General features: G+C 39.3%; 1 long non-coding RNA gene across 2 annotated transcripts in view; it reads left to right on the top strand.

Moving 5' to 3' along the window:
• The window catches only part of LOC140634743 (uncharacterized), a 53,824-nt gene that overhangs the window by 12,341 nt on the left and 26,354 nt on the right, over positions 1 to 15,129 (top strand). For both annotated transcript variants that reach the window (XR_012032127.1, XR_012032126.1), the window contains exons 4-5: positions 8,983 to 9,424; positions 9,522 to 9,617. This is a non-coding gene — a long non-coding RNA (uncharacterized lncRNA). The remainder of the gene's footprint in view (positions 1 to 8,982; positions 9,425 to 9,521; positions 9,618 to 15,129) is intronic.

Below are 15,129 nucleotides of genomic sequence, written 5' to 3'. Positions count from 1 at the left end.
TGAGATTTCTGTTCATGTCTTTTGCCCATTTCATGATTGGGTTGTTTGTTTCTTTGGTGTTGAGTTTAGTAAGTTCTTTATAGATCTTGGAAACTAGCCCTTTATCTGATATGTCATTTGCAAATATCTTCTCCCATTCTGTAGGTTGTCTTTGAGTTTTGTTGACTGTATCCTTTGCTGTGCAAAAGCTTCTTATCTTTTTTTTAAATTTTTTTTTTTATGATAGTCACAGAGAGAGAGAGAGAGAGAGAGGCAGAGACAAAGGCAGAGGGAGAAGCAGGCTCCATGCCCTGGGAGCCCGACGTGGGATTCGATCCCGGGTCTCCAGGATCGCGCCCTGGGCCAAAGGCAGGCGCCAAACCGCTGCGCCACCCAGGGATCCCCAAAAGCTTCTTATCTTGATGGAGTCCCAATAGTTCATTTTTGCTTTTGTTTCTTTTGCCTTCGTGGATGTATCTTGCAAGAAGTTACTGTGGCTGAGTTCAAAAAGGGTGTTGCCTGTGTTCTCCTCTAGGATTTTCATGGAATCTTGTCTCACATTTAGATCTTTCATCCATTTTGAGTTTATGTGTTAAACAAGACCAAATCTTTTTTCCAAGGTGCTCATTGTCCAATATATTAAAAAACAATGATAATGTAGATGGCATGGATTTCGTAATCGCCAACTCTAGTGTGAAAATGAAACTTTATTTCCTTGTATCTGAATTTACCTGAAATCTTAAATCTGAAATTCCACCAATGGGAGGAATTTTAATCTTATCTGTTTAAGGTAAAGTCTCTTGTACCATTTTCCCCAAGTTTGTGTTTTTTAAAAAATAAATATTCAATCAATTTAGGATTTTTTTCTTCTTTCCTTTAACCCAACGGTGGTCTAAATTCCAAACAAATAATGTTTTGGTATTTTTGTCTGTGGTCATTCTCTGACATTGTTCACCTTTGCTGAGGAGAATTTTCATTCATCTCTGTAACCACTGCCCCTCTGCTGATGCTCACAGTCCCATCATGGTCTATGCTCCATCCTCCCATCTTGACAACCAGTCTCCCTGACATTTACACAAATGCCCTTTTCTCATTAGACTTTTCAACGTACTGCAGCTCTTTGGGAAAATATGGAATTCCTCACATAGGATAGCTGATGATTGGGTGTATAAATTATCAGTCTCTAAGTTGTGACTTTGGATTTCACTTGAAAAACTGAGAGCTCTTCTTACGTTTATATCAAAGAGTCATTTTACTGTCTTGTCACACTTAGTGAATAGCATGAGATTTATCTCTTATATCTTGGTCTCCCCTACAAAGAGAAAGAGTCTTCAGGTCAAGAATTTTGAGAATGTGGCACCCAGCTCAATGCCTGGTACATAGTGAGTGTTCAATAAATGCCAATTTTAAAACAATATATCAATGAATTCATAAATACTGAAAAATACTTAAAAATTATAGATAGATCTTTCTGGACAGATATTAGTGATATCCAAGAATTCTTTAATGATGTTATTTTTTACTTTGCTCACCTCGAATAAGAGAACACAAGGACCAAATTAAGGAAGAAAGAAATCATAATTGGGCAGATTAATTGGGGAATTAATTAAATTAATTGGGGAATTAAAGAGACCAATATTGAGCACTAACTATGTGTGAGACCTGGTGTTAATGCATCTGCATTAACTGCAAAGAAGGCTTTGCCTGTGCTGATCAAGTTTTGATTAAAAAAAAAATAGCTGAATTTTTTCCTCTTAGCTCAAACAAGATTATTTTGGACTTTTAAAAAACACCTTTAACTAAAACTCAAGGGAAAACTTCATGACAAACAATCTCACCTAAGTAAGAATACAAATTTTCCAGAATGTAGGTATTAAATCTGAATCTGGATGAAATCTAGCTACAAACTAGCTTTGATGTGAATATTTCCAAGCTACTGAACTTTTAATCAAATTCACTAAATTCTGAAGCCCAAAGAATTACTTCTGGTTGGTGTTTCTCTGGTGAATTGTGACTCTGGTAGGAAATCATGTATCATGTTTGAACACTAAAGAGCAGATAGTATATCCAGGAAAAAGGAGAAAAGAATAATGTGTATCTGGTTCCTATTAAGAACCGGGCATCTTAAATCATTTCATTCTTACCATAACTTTATAAGATGGGCATTATTAAACCCATTTTACAAATGAGGAAAATAAAGTTCAGAGAGTTTAGGAAACTTGCTCATTTAGTAAGTAGCAAAGCCAAGTTTTGCACCTATGGTCTTGTGTCAAGGGTTAGGATATAGTGGGGGTGGGGGCATTGAAAAGGCTGGGAATTTGAGTTGGAAGGGCAGGCTTGATGTTCAAAAGGCCCAGTTGGACAGAAAGCACAGACAGAAATGTGACCAAAGAAGACCTCAATATCCAGGATCAGAATGTGTGTACAGGTGAAACCTGATAAGGCTTCAGGCTAAGCACAAGGTAAAAGCCAAAATCCAAACTACCAGCTTGGAATAGAGTGCTTCAGGGCTTATCGCACTCCATAGCAGTATCTTTTTTTTTTTTTTTTTCATAGCTGTATCTATTACACCGAGTATTGATCCTGGGGCATGGACTGTCTGCCTTACACCTAGGTTTGAAGCTGCCGTCTTGGCATGAACAAAGAAGGCAAGTAGGTGGATAAGGCATGGATCTATAGATGCCCTTCCTCTGAGGAGACATCAGACTCTTTTGGATGATAGAAAAATGAGTTTGATGATCTATAGTAGCTTAAGCATTAGAAATTAAAAAAAAAAAAGAAATGAAAACAACAACAAAAAAGAAATTGAAATTTGGGTAAAAGTTTTTCTCCAAGATAGAAAACAGAAATGTGGAGGTCAGGAGCAGGGCTGGGTCCATGAATCTGCCTAATATTGGGTGATGAGAAAGCGTTAGGCAGTGACAGAACTCTTGACCTGAATTTGGAATTTTTGAAAAGTTCAGTGAGAGTAGAGTATACGATCTAATGCACCTGTCAGGTAACTGATAAAAGGGGACGTCTATGTCCTGGATTTTAAGGTATCCTTCATAGCACCTATAAAAGCCAATAACTTCTATGATTTCTCAAGGGTTGGTGGCTAAATAAAATGAGCTACCAGCTTTAGTTGTGATCTAGCTATAATTTGGTGGAGAGTGTTATGATATGGATCACTCACTATAGAGATAGGGTATGGAAAAGACTAGGTTATGGGTCCAGATGCAGAAAGGAATTTTCTCTTCACTCTGTGACATTGAGAAGCCTTTAATTTGAGAATGACCTAGTTTTTATAGAAGTCTGAATTCCCCAACTTCACCTAGGGCAGTTCCTACGGTTTCTCATTCGAGAAATGAGATGGTGCTACCTTTTTCTATATCCAACAGATGAAAAAGAAGCCCATCCACTAGATCATTTATTAAAGCCACAACACATCAGGCCACACAGGCTTACCTGTTACCTCCTACACTTGTCAATGTTAGCTTGAGTCTTCCATTAATGGCAGCAAAGCCATCCTCTGAAGAACATACCTTGGCCTGGGATTGGAATTTTCAATTTTCTGTGAAATACCCAACTCACAGTCCAGTTTCTTCCTGATATTTGGGCTGTTGATATTGGTTTGACTAGAGAGGTGGCATACTCAGGTGGCGTTTAGAACCACTGTACTGCCTTATTGAATGTCAGCCAGAGCTGCAAGTCCCTGCTCTGATTTTTTTACACATCTACCACCGACATCAGGTTTTATTAACAGGGGAGACAGCTTTCTAATGAAATATGGCCCTTAACTTCCTTTTATATTTGGTAATATCCTGAACTCTTTATCCAAATGAAGCATAAAGCACTTACAACTGTGTTTTGCCATTGCACTGACCGAGGAATATATTCATTTGCAGTAACATGGGATTCAATGGAGTGGAAAATAAGCTCTGAAAATTGCTCTTGCCACGAAATTGTATCAATAAATAGGAAAAGCCCATTTAGATTTCACTGACCAATCTCCCCCCTGTGACAAAAATTAATATGGCCAAGTGGTGTGTATTGAAGGTAAGAGGCAGTAGGCTCCAGAGGCTGAGCAAGCCATGTGTCAAGGTCTGCCTGGTAAAGCTAACATATTTTTCTGTTCACAGAACTAACTGAGGGTGCCTTGTAGATGTGGGGGGAGCAATGAGTGGGAGATAGATATAAGCCTCCAGGGGATGAAGCAGGAAGAAAGATACTGGAAGCAGCCACCTGTAGGTCATTGACCACATTCTTACTATTGTATCTCTGACTGTGCACAGACTGAAACCTTTCCCCAAAGTCATCTTAGCCCAAGTTAAGAAAATGCAAAGCAGGCTCATATTGTACTTTTTTGAGTCAGTGTGGCTTCTGGCTGTTAATTTCAATACACCATATTCTCATAATAAAATTCTAACAGACACATCCGAAAATAAGCACATGCTTGATCTGTGGTTTATCCATGTGGAGATGAATAAAACATCAAGTTCAGGTGTAAAGTAGTCAATTATGGTGTTAAAATTTTGTGGAAAAAATAAAGACTCATGATTGATGATATGGAAGTAAAGTTAAAGTAAGAGTCAGAACTGACAGTTTCTGCAAAATTTGGGACAAACCAAAAAATCTCTTGAACTCAGTTGCTGTATTTGTAAAATGGACTTCATAATGGCTTTGCTGCTTGCTTCTCAGAGTCACAATCAAATGAGGTTGTGTGTGAGTATCTGTAAACATTTAAGATACTCTTTACTCTCTACCATCAGCACTAATGTTGAAGAACAGTAATCATGAAGGTAAACCATACTTTCAGAACTACTCCTTTGTGCCACTAGGGGCTAAATTTTATGGTTAAAGATGATGGACCTGGGAATCTGAGGAGCTAGATTGCAATACTACCTCTTCCACTATAACATAGTGAGCCCTTGGGCAGCTACCTTAACATCTCCCATTTTCCTATCTGTAAATTGAGATGGCTGTATTGGATTACCTCTGAAATTCCTTTCCAACACTAAATTTTGTATGCCTTTGGTTAACGAGGTAGCATACTAGAACCCTAGATCATAAGCTAAGAATTAAAGAGCATATGTTGTAATTTCTAAAACAAAAAGATCACAGTTCACTTTTAATTTGATGTTAAAGGACAAGGTCATGGAAGAAATTCTGGACAGGTTTTAGAGAGCTGTACTCTTTAGAGTAAACTTGTCTTGAACCAAAATCACATTACTTGCACTGTTATCTGAAACCTTCAGATTTCTGTTTTTAATCCCCCGTTTGAATCATCTGTCCAATTTCAGTGAAGCTTGCTAGAGGTAGGAGACTCCTCCCCTTTCCAGATACCCACTGAGATTCTTATGTCTTGGCAAAGATGTAAAAACTATGCTTTCATATGCCCATTGCCACGCTGATGGAAGTGGACTATATTGTTTCTTCACCTTGCTGGTAGAGGTGCTTTGAGGACCTTTTATTATTCTGGATTTGCACAATAACATGCAGGAGAGTATTCCAAGCCTCTTGCATATTGACTAAGCCTCCTCTCAGCCCTCTAAATGTTTGTCAGGAAGCCCTGACAAGTGGTAGCTCCATGTGGCACTCAGCATGGCCGACCAAGGCTCTCTTCTCCCTCTGTATGCTCTTGCCAGACTGCCCATTCCACCCAGGGTTGGTTCCTGCAGGGTTTCTGGTGCTCTCATTAGAGTCTAGCAGATGATCACACAGACTTGTAGCAGGTGGAACATGGAGGGGAACAATGACTTCTAGTCTGTGTCCTATTAGCAGCAACGTGGGTGAAGAGTCTGTGCTGTGTTCTGTGGCTCTACTTGCCAGTTATTCTCCTGGAGAAAGTGCAATTCCTCGGTCAAACTTTGACAAGCTTTATCAGTGTAGGATCACTGATCCCCAGCTCAGTGTGATGGTCAGTGTTGAGGTTCCAACTTTGGCTGCCCTGGTTAAACCATCTCTGATATCTCTAGAATCAATATTCTTTTGAATTAATGAATGAAATATATGAAAACATTCTCTCTACAAAAACCCAAACAATATATACAAAACTAAATCCCATTTACCACTGCCCATCATCCCTTGTCCCTGCCCAGAGGAGAACACTCTCAATCAGTTAGTTTTTATGAACATATAGCTGTATGTAACAGGTTGATGTAACAGGTATGTAACAGGTTGATGAATGGCAGCTGAGAAGTCTTTGGGAATCTCCCTGCAGTATTCTCTAAGAAACAGTAGAACTGACTGTGCTACCATCACCCTATAGGTCTCTCCACCAGATGTGTAAGAAAGGAAGTGAGGATGTGATTTGTTGATTTAGAGAGATAGTACTGTAGGTTTCCCTATCATCTCTGTGGGGCATCAGAAGAGGTGCTTTAGCCTAACCCTCAAGCCAAAGAAGGAAGTCTCCAAGACAATCACTTTTTTATTTGAAGAATGTCAGCAAGAAGAAGAAACTGGCCTCTAATGTCCTAGTTGGACAACTGCTTAAGGAGTGGATTTGCTGTTCTTCACTCAACACCTCTTTGAGCAGGCTGAAAGGAGAAATGGATAGAGAGGGAAAAATGAAGCAGCTACATGTTGCGTTGGTTTGGCAAGGTTAAAGGAGTTTTCTGTGCCTCAAGTGGACATGGAAGAAGGTAACTTGAACATTCTTGTTGTTACCCTGACTTTCATGGCTGACTTCCACGAGAGGAGATGCTGTCAGCTAGGAAATGGGGTTTGAACCTCAAAAGTGGGCCAAGGGGGGTCACATCGGAGCTTTTCATCTGTTTCAGGAAGAATCCTCAAAAAAGATGCCTGCTAACTTAATGGCATCAAAGGCCAGACAGTGTCAACCAAGTGAGGACCTCAAAGACAGAGAGACTCCAGTTCCACCTCTCTACTCCTGATTACTGCAGCGGAGAGACAGACCTAGAAGATGAAGGAGGAAGACAGGCAGCAAAAGAACAAGCAGTCATCCTCCCCATTGCAGGTCCCTCCAGCTCGAGTCAGGCTGAACTAGGTGGGAGGAAGAGTGTGAGATAGATTATGTAAACCAGGAAGAATGGAGAAGATTGAACTGGACTGTTTAATATGTGAAAGTAATTGGAAAGCTATGGGATCTGTCCTATACATCATTAAGGGTTAGAAAGGGGGAGATTCAGCACAGTTAAAGGTAGTGACTGAAGAAATAACAAAGCAATTCCATATCTGTATTGCAATTAATCAGATTTTTCAATAAACCAGTTATGTGAAAGATATAGTGTCATTTGTGTTTTTTAACATTAATAATGTATATATCATTCTGTAACATGCTTTTTCTAATGCAGCAATATGTCTCAAAGATCTTTATGTGTCAATACACTTGGATTTTGTTGTTATTTATAACTGCTGCATAGACTTCCACAGTAAAACATTCCTAGAGTTTATTTAGCCATTCTGTGGCTGTGGGTTTTTAGCTGCTATGGAACATACTGTAAGAGAGGCCAGGGTTTGGCATAGATCTCTAAAGTAGAGCCATAGCCATACCTTCTGAACTGATTAAGAACTTGTCTAGGATTTCTGAATCCTTAAGGTGGGGTTCTAAGTTCTCAGAGATTGGTGAAAGTGGCAGAACAGATTACCTAGGGATAGAATGATCTCTTCATCCTCCCACTTACTGTTCTTCAAAGCCCCCATCTTACTGAGGGAAAATCAAAGCCAGAAATTTCAGGTCAACACTTATTTCCTCGCCTAAAAATTGAATTCATTCCTTTGCCTTCCAATTTTGGTTTTTTGGGCAATTAACTGATAATGTCAGAAAAGTACTTTGAAAATCCTGAAATAGAGATTCATTACAAACTCAAGGACTTATTAAAACAAATTCCCTTATCAGTTGGAAATAATATTTCATATACAATTGTCAGATATATATTTTTAATCTCTAATTTATGTTTTTAAAGTAATACATACTCATAACAGTAGAATATTTTTCAGGTAATACTTCGCCTCATTGCCAGTAATTACTGAACAGATGTAAGGGTGTCCAAATAACTATATGCAGTATTAAACCTACAATGCTGAGGACAGAATATGTTAATGATTTCATATTTTGTAGAACACTAATAATCATGGTCAAACATCCATAAATACATCTGAAAATTTGGTGAGCTCCTCCTCCTAATGCTAAGAATTTTGTTTTTTATTGGCCTTTTACAGCCTCCCTCATGAAGCTTTAAAATGTAAACAGAGCATAATTTATAAACTTGTCAAATCATTATGTTGTACACCTGAAATAATGTGGCATGGTGTGCCAACTATACTCAAATTTAAAATTTAAAAATAAAATAACAAAAATATGCTAAACGAAATAAGCCAGAGAAAGACAAATACCATATGATTTCACTCATATGTGAAACTTAAGAAACAAAACAGATGAATATAGGAGAAGGGAAGGAAAAATAAAATAAGACAAAAACAGAGAGGGAGACAAACCATAAGGGACTCTTAACTCTAGGAAACAAACTGAGGGTTGCTGGAGGGGAGGTAGGTGGGAGGATGGGGTAATTGGGTGATGGGCATCAAGGAAGGCACTTGCAGTAATGAGCACTGGGTATTGTATGCAACTGATGAATCACTGAACTCTACCTCTGAAACTAGTAATATAGTTTATGTTGCTTAAATTTAATTTAAATTAAAAATTAATTAATTAGTTAATTAATTAATTAAAATGAAATTGTCACACTTCTACCCAATGGAACTCTGTCTCTAAAATATATCTTCTTCTCTGTTTTCTCCTAAGAATAGAAGAATCTAGCGTTGTCCTCCTCCCTCTATGAGTATGGGCTATTTTGATTTTTCCCATTGTCTTTTGCATTTGGTTCTGTTCACCTTACAAAATTTTAGTGTTAAATTTTCAGCAACAAATACTTTATTATTATCATGTACCAACTTAGGGTACCTGATGGCATGAGTGTGTTTCTAGTCAATGTTAGGAGAAACAGCCACTGCAGATATGTTCTTTTGACTTATAATTCTATTCTTGGTTCTCATTTGCAGGTGTACATCAAGTCCACAGAATGGCCACTGGGAATTTATAAAGTGAGGAGAGGCCTTCTTTCTTCTGAAAGCTTGGACCTCAGATGAGCCACCTGTCCGTGACTTTAGCTTTTTTTCTCCTCAGAGGAAAAATAAATACAAATCACTTGGTATAGTTGACAGCCTTCAATTAGAAGGATTTATAGAATCATGCAGTCAAAAGGGAAACTGAGAGCCCATAGAGTTCATTGCCCTGTCAATAATTGACATTCCAAGTAGACTAGCTCTCTTTTTAGAGCTTTTCAGAGAAAAGGATTACATTCTCACTCTGGATGAATAATACTGATATTTAATAATCCTTATTGTAGGATGCTCCTCTTTTAACCTAAATAGTAGAGTTGGAAACTATTGGCTCCTTGTCCATATAGATCTATAGCCTCTGGCTGAGACTTGACATTGATAGGTAAGATAATTTGCCACATTTGAAGATAGTGTCTTTTTTGATGCAAATATGTGGTTCTTTTAAATCATTTTGTGGTTTTCTTTGATACTTTCTCCAGGTGCCCAGGATCAGATCCAGAAAGGCTACCCCTGCCGTGTTCCCATGGGCAGAGCCAGCCAAATGCTAAGATGACTCTCAAGATTCCCTATAATAGGTATGTGTGGAAAATATAGATAGCTTCCTTTGTTTCCAAAAGATTCCCACTGACTGAACATCTGTGAGAGGAGTGGAAGGTATTTACTTTAAGATCCTGTTTGTATCAGTAGGAGATCAAATGTTAACGTTTGAACAGTTTTGAAGGCAGATAGTAAGTCTCTTACTTCATTCGGCTTTCCAGCCACCATTTCCCTCACAGCTTGATATTAAGCAGAGCTTGTTCTCTTGTTACATCCTTTGTGATGAGACCAGCCACCTAAAGCTAGTTAGCCAGAGGACACAGGTCAGGCCAAGAAAACATCCTGGCAGGATTACATGGCCTGTGTCCTGGGGGTGTATGCCACAGTAGAAGGTGTGACCTTTTTGATATTTTAGCCCCTCACTTCCATCTGTTCATCTTGGGGGAAGCAATCCTAGAATTGATATATAATGAGTGATTAAGCATAGAGTTTCATTCTTTTTTTTTTTTTACTATGAATAATATGTATTATTAGTATTATGGTTGCTTATGTCCTCCCATTTGGATTTTTTTTAATTTTATTTATTTATGATAGTCACAGAGAGAGAGAGAGAGAGGCAGAGACACAGGCAGAGGGAGAAGCAGGCTCCATGCACCGGGAGCCCGACGTGGGATTCGATCCCGGGTCTCCAGGATTGCGCCCTGGGCCAAAGGCAGGCGCTAAACCGCTGTGCCACCCAGGGATCCCCCTCCCATTTGGATTTATTCCTAATAACAAGGTAACTGGGCACAGGAATATGAAGTTGCTCAGAAAGCTTAGTAAAAAAGGACTTGAAAAGTTTTACAGGATATGTCACATACTCTACAAAAGACCAGATTTTTTTTTAATTGAGCATATTTCTATTGAGCCATTATTATGGGCCACCCATGACATGGTACCTACCTTCTAGTCATAGGGATCCTTTATAATATGTGATACATAATGTTAAATAATGCTATGGGAAGATGTTCCAGATCAAGTATGTCTGACCTGAGTCTGGAAAAATGAGCAGGATCCAGTTTGGTAAAAGAGAAAATATGGGCCAGGACAGATGGTGAAGAGTGAGTGGAAACTGCAAATTGTCCATGATGGTAGAAGGTACAGTGGAAGGAGGAGAATGATAAGATGAGGTTGAGAGGATACATTGTGCAGGACACTAGACAGTTTATAAAGCATTTGGGAGTTAGCCTGAAGGCAGTAGTGAGTCATTGCAGGACAAGGACATCATCATATTTGTGGTTTTAAAAGTCATTTAGATGGCAGGGGAAGAGATTTGAAGAAGACTGCCTTAATGGAGGCAAAGTTGGAAGCAAGCAAACCATTTAGAAGACCGTTGAAGTAATTCATGAGATAGACCTGAATCAAGTAGTGACATTTGTGATGGAAAGATCCATATTGGAGATGGAGTTTAAATCCTATTACAGAAGAAGAATTAATAGAATTTGATTGATTGGTTATGGCAGGTAAGGAAGAAGGAACTCCAAGTTTTGGTCATGAAGGAGAAGGCACTGAATTGAGGTTAGATTTATAAATTGTGAGATGTCTATGGAATATCTGGACCTCCCAGCAGGTGTGGTTCTCAATTTGAGAGTCACCAGCATGTTTCTGTAACTGAAGTCATAAGATTGGGTGAAATTGCCCAGGAAATGTGCAGGGAATACATTATGCTTGCTTTTTCCTAGAACACAGCTCTTAAGGTACTGAATATGGGGTTCAACATTGACAGTGTCATTTCATTTTGGACAGTGGTGCACACTCTATTCTGCTTTCCAGACTCTACCAACTGTCACCTTCTATTATTACAATTTCATCAATATTCCATGATCCTTTCTAGTTTCCAGGCCAATATGGACAATTGTCATCTTCTTGACGGCATAAATAGATGTCTTGATTTGGATATTAGCTATGCTCATACACCACAGTAATATGAGATTAAAGAAAAGCCCTTCCACTGTATATTGATGCCTCTGAGGCAGCTTCTCCAGTGACAATTCTTTGCCTTGTTACTAGAAGTGGAGGTGGTTGTTTTACTTTTAATTCTGTTCCTTGACTACCAGAACAAGATTCTGAAACCTTTGTCACTGTGTTGGTTTCTACCGAATTGTCTATATAGCTATTCATCCCTGACCACTTGTGAATTGTTATGAATGTTTACAGAAATGGGGATGGGGAGCGGAGGGGCTCTCAAATCTTGATTTTCTAAGGCCCAACAAAAGAGTAAATATTTTTAGATTAAAAAACCGTCAACATTTCAGAGTGACAAATAAATGTATCTCAGTGTTCTGATGATTTGAATGTTCTAAATGAGGAAGCACTGGAGCAGCATCTGTGCCTGTCTCTTCGCCACAGCTCTCATTCCCTTTGAGGCACTAGGAAGTAAGATGACTCTGAGCACCAATTGCTTGCAAATTTCTTCTTCTCTTCTGAAATAAATTTGTGCTAGCAGGTCTCCCAATATGCAGATGCTGCCTTGTTGAGTCAAAAGAACATTTTAAGTAGAAGCATTTGCATTCTGGGGACTAGCTTCTGCACTTCTAAAATGAGACCCTATTGAGAAGCCAGATATTTTTCCCAAATCTATTAGGATGGATACCATCTGATTCCATTCCCATTTTTATGCTGTTTTACTTGTGTTTGATTGGAGATCCTGTTGGAGATACATGCCTGGCTATGAGAGAAGAGCTTTGCCCTGATGATCTAAATGATTATACCAGTTCTCTGCCTTTTTTGGCCAGCAAAGAATAGGCACAGTTCTGTCTGCACATGTGGGGGATGTGAAAGCAGAATGGAGTTGTGGATTTGAGCTGGACTCTTGTGACTCACCCCTGGCTAGTTTGACTTTGAGGGCATGGCTTCAGTACTAATAAAAACTGCTGCCAATCACAGTGTTATATTGAAGCGTTCAGTACATTGTGTCCAGAATAGTCTTTATTTAGATGGCAAAAGTGTCAGAAGAAAAAACACAACCTGAGTCTAATGGGCTGATTGAGCTCAAGGGAGAGGTAGCAGGTGGGGAGGTGGAGGGCAAAAGAGCAGTTTCTAAGCAGAAATATAGCAGCAAAGACAAGTTCTGGGGATGGACCAGCCATTTATCATAGCAAAAGAAGGTCATATGAGCTCATTTTGGAGTTCAGAGTGGTCCTGGAAACAGAAATTAAAGAACTGTAAAAATGGCTCAAAGTTTGGTAGCATGTATCTGGTTTGGTACTTATACCCAAAGAGTTTACTGCCTAGGTTAAGAAATGGCTAACTCTCTACAACCAAAGAGGAAGATGATTTATCTAGAAGCTTGGCATTAATGATGGCATCAGTACCAGTGAAGATGTCAGGTGGCTTTCTGGGCATTGGCATTGCCAAAGGCATGATTGGTACATGTCTGCATAGATTTTTGTGTAAGTTATAGTTGCAACAGGTTAAGTGCAGTGACCTGAAAGCTAAGATAGTCCCAATGAATAACTGTCTTTCCTGACATCACTCCCAGGCTCAGCCTGGCATATTATTTTTGACTTTATGTTAACTATACTATGGTTATATGCACTACTATGGCAGAGAATGTTTCACATTCTTTCTCGCTAGCTCTCACTCTCGCTCTCACTCTCTCATACATACACATCACTGCAGGTCACATGGCTTTGTTTGGAGGCTCTCCAACTTCTCTGAATGACCCAGAATTTTGCTGCTGTAGGTTGCCACAAAGTATGATGTAGCCTGTCGTAGACTATGACCATCTAAATGGAAGTTAGGGGTCTGGAACACCTTTGACCCTGGTGAACCAAGAAAGGTGAGCTTAAGTGGGAAGATCACTTCATAAACCAGGACAGGGTGCAAAGTAATTCTGAGAGCCAGAGTCAGAAATGGTAGGAAAACTGCTACAACTCTTTTACTTCTGAACTGTATCTTTTATCACAGCCCTCTGGGCCAGGTATTATTCTCTGTCTTGGATTAGGTTTCCTAAAAGCAGAGCCCAAGTCAGGGATTTGAGTAAATCATTTCCTCATGATTTATAGAGGGAATGCTCTCAGGAGAAAGGGAATGAGGGAAGTAAGATAGGGCAGGGGAAAGAGCTACGCAAGCATTTGACCTCTCAGCTGGATTTCACAGGAGCTCTGGAATATGTATTGCACAGTGGAGTTATTCTACTTTGAAGGAAAGGTGCTGGGGGGTTTTTTGTTTGTTTGTTTGCTGCTCTCACTTCCATTGCTGTCTGCACCTCCAGAGTAGGGGTGGGTGTGACTTGCCATCTTGGTGGCTTTTGAGGGCTGTTCTCCAGAGAGGCTCGCCAGGTAACACCTAAAGCTGCCAGGAAAGAGTACTATAGCCCAGGGCAGAGGATCTACCCTTTATTTTATAGGTGGGGTAACTGAGACTCAGATATAAGCCTTTGCTTTCAGCAATCCAGCCCATTTATAGCAAAGCATGGACTCAAACAGAGTTAGTAAAGGTAGACTGCAGGATAGTGGTTCACTGATATTGGCCCCATTCTGTTGTGTCTGTGCATGTGATCCTGGGTCTGCAGCTAGTATACACACCAAAAACAGAAATTCAGTCCCTACATGAATCCTGGCTCTGGCCGAGGCCTTAAAACAGAGGGGCCAAAATTATATTTTATGTTATCAGGATACAGTTCTCCGTAAATCTCTTGCATTTTCATACATGTTGTGAACTAACTGCCTTTGTTTCTAACTATCTCTTTTTCTTTTTCTTCTTTTCTTTTCTTTTTTTTTCTTTTCTTTTCTTTCTTTCTTTCTTTCTTTCATTCATTCTTTTTTTTTTTTTAAGAGAAAGGGTGGGGAGGGGAAGAGAGAGAGAGACAGAATCTTAAGCAGGCTGCAGCACACCCAGTGCAAAGCATGGCACGGGACTTGATCTCACAATCCTGAGATCATGACCTGGGAGGAAATCAAGAGTCAGATGCCTAACTGACAGAGCCACCCAGGCGCCCTTATTTCTAATTATTTTTTTCAGTAATGTTGTAGCCAAAGCCTACAAGATGGACATAGTGTCTCTTTCCATAGCCAAGGAAGGCATGCTTCCTAGCTATTATATAATATTTGGATTTTTTAAAATTCAATTTTCCTTTCTAGTAATGCAACACACTGAATACACAGGTGTCACTTTACCTCTAAGCATTGCTTTATGGCAATTGGCCTCAGGGAACTGATGCAAAAATGATGATGCTCTAGTTGCTGCTCTTGCTGTGAGTAATAAAATGTCTTTTGTTTTTGACCTGGCAGTTCCATGTCTTCTGCCAGTATCCATGAAACTATGGCAGGCTAATATGTTAGCATGCAAATAGAGCAAAATCTTAGACCTATCAAGTTATTGACCAATGTATTAGCACCTCTGGCTTTATATAGAGAGATTTAACTTTGTGATCGGTGATTTGACTTTCTAGGAAAGCTTTGGAATTTTTTTGCCCAGAAGTATTTATGTCGGTGCCAAACAATGGTATGTCTGTGATGTGCTTTTAAAATAATTATTTGCTCTCACAGAGATGAAGAGCCTTTTCAT

The sequence above is a fragment of the Canis lupus genome, chromosome 6 (genome assembly GCF_048164855.1).
Source record: "Canis lupus baileyi chromosome 6, mCanLup2.hap1, whole genome shotgun sequence".
NCBI lineage: Eukaryota > Metazoa > Chordata > Mammalia > Carnivora > Canidae > Canis > Canis lupus.
Note: the sequence above shows the minus strand (reverse complement) of the source record. Positions and strands in the feature narration are given on the sequence as shown.